The sequence below is a fragment of the Megascapheus bottae genome, chromosome 18 (genome assembly GCF_031878675.1).
Source record: "Megascapheus bottae isolate mThoBot1 chromosome 18, mThoBot2.hap1, whole genome shotgun sequence".
Classification (NCBI taxonomy): Eukaryota; Metazoa; Chordata; class Mammalia; order Rodentia; family Geomyidae; genus Megascapheus; species Megascapheus bottae.
Window position 1 is genome coordinate 17,387,370 of NC_143526.1, and position 5,159 is coordinate 17,392,528.

Below are 5,159 nucleotides of genomic sequence, written 5' to 3' on the forward strand. Positions count from 1 at the left end.
TCCCAGATAGAGGAGGACAGGTCTTTGGTCAAGGGTATACGAGTAGCTGCGCTCCCCTGCTAGAACCTCCAAACAAGCTCTCTCAAGAAACATATACAGTCATTTTAATTCCAAGTTAGGAAAAAATCAAGCCCTTTAGTTTGGATGACTGCTCCCAAAGGCGACTCACCTATAAAACTGATTGCATGAATCTGTTCTGTTGCCTCTTGGGTATTATAAGCCTGGGAATGCAGAAGGAAGAAGAGATGTAGCAGGGGAGGGTGTCTTGCATGCAGTTGTCTTCACATAGAACATACAGGTGGCTTCTATTCCAACGTTGAGAGCTGCTTTTAATGAGAGTAATACCTCTCAATACCTCTCCTAATTGCCTTAGCAGTATGTACCCAAGAGGGTAACTGTCTCTTCATCTATGTGTCCACAGTGGTAATTCTATATGCTTTGTACATCAGTTTGGGCCCAGATCTTGTGATACCTTTGAGCTTCTTAAAAGGTATATTCTCACTGACATAGTTGTAGTCTGAGAAATGTTGCTCAATAGTTTATATCAGAATGTAGTATCTACCAAAGGAAATATCTTTCAAATCCTCCTGAACATTGCTGTTTTTCAAGGTTCTCTTTAGCCTCATCACCCTTGAGTTGTGTTTTTAATCTGTTCTCTGAAAAATTTCCTGCTCCCTAATTGGTTTTCCTGGGCAGGACAGGGTGAAGGGAAGGAGTGTTGAGGGAATGTGTTATAGCCTTTCTATCTAACCCACCTGGGGATACTCATGTGTTTAGCGTTGGTGCCTTTGTTCTTGGCTTTGGCTGCTATCCAGACACTCTGGGCAGTACACACTGGATTTATCTCTCTACTGAATTTGGAAGGCACTCTGTCTTTCTGGAAGGGACATTGCTGACCTTTGTTTTTGACTCATTTCCCAGCAGCATTTACTCACAGGAGTCCTGCTTAAACCCTTGCTGGGATTTAGATCTTAACTATTACCCTCCTCCCCGCCCGACCTCGCCCTGTCCTCAACACCCATACCCTAAACTAAAGGTTGAGTCTGCAACCAGGGGCACTACTGAGAGGTGGTATGACCTTTAGGAGGTGGGGCCTGGTAGAAGGAAGTGAGGTCACTTCCTTTGAAAGAGATTTTAGAACCCTGGCCTCCTGCTGCTGCTTTTTTCTCTTTCTTGGCTTTCCTGGGTTTGGTAATGGCCTTTGCCAGACCATTTACTCACTGTCTCGATGTTGAGTCTCATTCTAGGTCTCAAAGCCACAGGACCACAAGGGAAAGCTCTGAAACTACAATCCTCAAATGAGCCTTCTATTAAACTCCTTTCTCTCAGGTATTTGGGATCACCCTGGGAAAAGAATGCAGTCCCTCTCAGTGCAGGGGAAGCTCTTTCCTCCTTGTATTGTCCTTGATGAGGGAGCATGCCTACACTTAGGAGGGGGAGGTGAGGCTCACATTTGTATTTAACAAAGCTGGTTCTCATTTGTTCTACTTCAGATAAGGAAAGGCTGGGAATCTTGGGATCACAAGGAAGAGATGAGTTCTCTACTTCTGACATTTGTCACCTTATCAAAGGCACCAGGTGAGTATTTCCAAGTTATGTTGACTGTAACGATCTATCATGAAGGAGGAAGGACCAAATATAGGCTGTGTGGATGACCTCTCTCAATGCTATGTGTTGACCTTGCATCTTGGCCTGAAGGTGAAAGTAAAAACTCAACTTTGTATGATGCCCCCCCCACTCTCTTCCCACCCAACGACCTTACAAGCTACAAGCAGAAGAAAGGAGGTGGCAAAGATACAGTTTTTGAAGTGCAGTTTTGAGATGCAGAAGCACAAGTCTCAGCTCAGGTAAATAGCCAGACTTGTTTTTATAAGACTTCAGAACTAAGAGGAGAAAGCAGGAACTAACAAAACCCTATCATTCTTTTTTTCTTTATGGGAAGAAGATTAATGTGAAGGACCTTTTCTTCATAGCCAGGGCTGTTTATGGTCACTATTCAAATGGATCTTTTCTGAGCATGTGCAGTGTATCCCTTAGGAATGTCTGGCTTCTCGTTAGCTTCTCTCTGTGCTAAATGGCATGGCTTAGAATTGTGGCTTGCTTTTCTTTTTTCTTTTCTTTTTTTTTCTTTTTTTGCCTGTCCTGGGCTTGAGCTCAGGGCTTGAGCACTGTCTTTGAGTTTTCTGAAGGCTAGACCCTACCACTTGAACCACAGCACCACTTTTGGCTTTTTCTATGTATGTGGTACTGAGGAATCGAACCCCGGTCTTCGTGCATGCTACGCCAAACTCCTGGTCCTGTGGCAGGGAGTGTTTTTGGTTGAGGGCTTGAACTCTGGGCCTGGGTGCTGACCCTGAGCTCTTCAGCTCAAGGCTACTGCCCTATCCCTTGAGCCACAGAGCCATTTCCAGTTTTCTAGTGGTTAATTGGAGATAAGAGTCTCACAGACTTTAGTGCCTGGACTGGCTTTGAACCTTCATCCTCAGGTCTCAGCCTCCTGAGTAGCTAGGATTACAGGTGTGAGTCATCAGGTCTGGCAGTTGCTTTTTGTTTTTATATCTTTTACCCCAAGTTTTCTTTTAATCCAAATGAATACAGTAGGGGGCTTGGTTCTACAATGTGTTCTTAGTCATTGTGTGAAGCCTCTGCTCTTGGAGCAGGGGCTTGTGTGACTTCAAAGGCAGGACAGGGCTAGCTTTCCAGCATACCAGAGCTTCCTTGTATGCACTCAGTTGAGACACTTTGGAATATGCCTGCATTCAGGGAGCTAAAAGCAAATCCAGGCATCACTGAGAAACATGCATGCATCTTCTGGAGGGGGTGGGCAATGCTGGTTGTTGAGTTTTCCTAGGGGTTCCTGCTGGTGGGACACAGGAACTCGGAGGGAGTAGGAGCTGGGATTTGCCAGCAGCTGGGCAAACACAGATGCATAAGTTGATTTACACAATCTCAACTGAAAGATGCAGTACATTCAAGTTCATTGGAGGTGGGGCAGGGTGGGGTGGGGCGGGGCGGGGCGAGGCAAGGCAAGGCAACTCGAACTATTCATTGAATTTGATCTAATCAGAAAAGGGAATTTTTTCTAGGACTTCTTTCTTTTTTTATTCTTTTTTAAAAATTTTAATTAATAGAAGGGTTACATTATGTTTGCGAGATAGATGGTACATTACTTCACACACATTGATACCCCTTCTCAAGTTTTATGCCTGCTTCCCTTCCCCCTCTCCTCCCCTCATCTTGTTTCCTCTTCCTCCCTATCCTATTTCAAATAAACATATATACAATGTACCAGATAACATGGTAAGATATTGTAACAATATGAGAAGAACCAACTGACAACAAAAGACATGGGAAATAACATAGTACATTAAGAACAACAATCACACAAGATAAAGCTCCTGTTTCCATATCCTGGAGGTCCTTTCATTTAGACTCATCCTATATGGCCTTATGTATCTAGGTTTTGCCTTATTGTAATCCTCTGCTAGGAAAGTCCAAGGTTTATACTAATGATGACAAATGATGGTAACCATTGAGCCTATTTTTCTTTGAGTCTGGCTTAATTTACTTACTATGATTTTTTTCCAAGTCTTTCCATTTCCTTACAAAAGGGCCAATGTCATTCTTTCTGATGGTAGCATAGAATTCTATTGTGTATAAATACCACATCTTGTTGATCCAATCATCAACTGAGGGGCATCTGGGTTGGTTCCATATGTTCACTATGGTAAATAGTGCTTCAACGAACATCATTGTGCTAGTGGATTTAGTATGTCCTTGTTTCTGGACAGCTGGGTAAATGTCAAGTAGTGGAATTTCTGGGTCATAGGGGAGCTCTATGTTTAGTCTTTTAAGGAACCGTTCTAGGGCTTATTTCAAACTTCCTCCAACTGCTGGTGGCTTTTTCTGCATCTTCTTCTAATCTTACTGTCTAGTACATTTTCCTTGAAGCTAGTCAGAATTTACATCCAAATGTCTCCTTTTGTCATTTTCCTCTTGTTCTCCCTTCCTACTACCTCTCAAAAGAGGAAATGGGCTGAGCAGTGGTGGCTCATGCTTGCAACCCTAGCAGCTCATCAGGCTGAGATTGGGATTCCAGGCCAGGCCTGGTGGGAAAGGCCATGAGGAACTAACCATCTGAAAACCAGACATAGAACTATGGCTAGCCTTGAGCAAAAAAACTCAGGGATATAATCCAGGCCTGACCAAAGCCTCAGGACTGACACTCCCCACCCCTACAAAAAAAAATGATGAGATGGGACTGGATAAGAGATTAGGTGCTGAGAAATGGGATTGGTAACTGGAAATGAAGCCTTACTCCTCAAATATCTGTTTGATAGGAAACAACTAGAGTGTACAGCTAGTAGTGAAGACAAGAGACATCAGTTTAGTGAAACCAGCCTCCAATGCCTGAAAAATGGAAGCAGATGAATCTACAATAGAAGGAGCAGCCACAGCCTACTATGTCCCTTCTCTCATTCCACTTAGATGGGGCCATGACTGGCACTGTACCTAGAAAAGAATGAAGCAATCCGATAAAGTCTCTGTTCTCAAATCGTGATGGAATGGATGCACATTGCATGAGGAAAAGGCAGTGTGTAAGGTATCTGTTGAGGAGCAATGAGTTAGGAAAGGAAGAGGTGTTTAAAGAATGTCATTTAAGAAGAATGGACATTAGTGGAGTCAGAAGAGCTGAAGTCTGGAGGGCAGGAATTACTCAACCAACCACATTAGAATGGGTAAGAATAGCTGGCAGAGGAAACTTCAATGGTATAGAAGGGAAAGGTAAAAATGGTGTTTTTAAGGTAGAGAACAATTGTATAGTACATGAAAATTTCATTTATGGGCTGCTCAGTGGCTATTTCCTAATTCCAGTGCACTGTTCCATGGAGAAGAGATAAGGACACCCTTTCTACTGCATGAGAAGACATGAGGAGATGCTTGCTCTTTCTTAGCAACCACAGCTGAGAATAGGGCTTAGGGTCTTCTAGCAAACCAAATGCTCCTGATGAGAACTTGCTCCTTAAACAGTTTATATAAGGATGAAAAATCAAAAGAAGAAAAAAAAACTAGATAGCTTGTCGTTGGTGAATGCAAGTTGAATATAATTATATTGCTGTCATTTGCTGTTAATAGACAGGAATGATAATGCCCGATAC

At 43.0% G+C, this 5,159-nt stretch overlaps 1 long non-coding RNA gene across 1 annotated transcript; it reads left to right on the plus strand.

The window, feature by feature from the left end:
• The first annotated feature begins 1,245 nt into the window (after positions 1-1,245).
• Positions 1,246-4,514, plus strand: LOC150050176 (uncharacterized). Its single transcript, XR_016538707.1, has 3 exons — positions 1,246-1,329; positions 1,494-1,578; positions 4,341-4,514. It is a non-coding gene; the product is annotated as an uncharacterized LOC150050176 (long non-coding RNA).
• Positions 4,515-5,159: the final 645 nt, after the last annotated feature.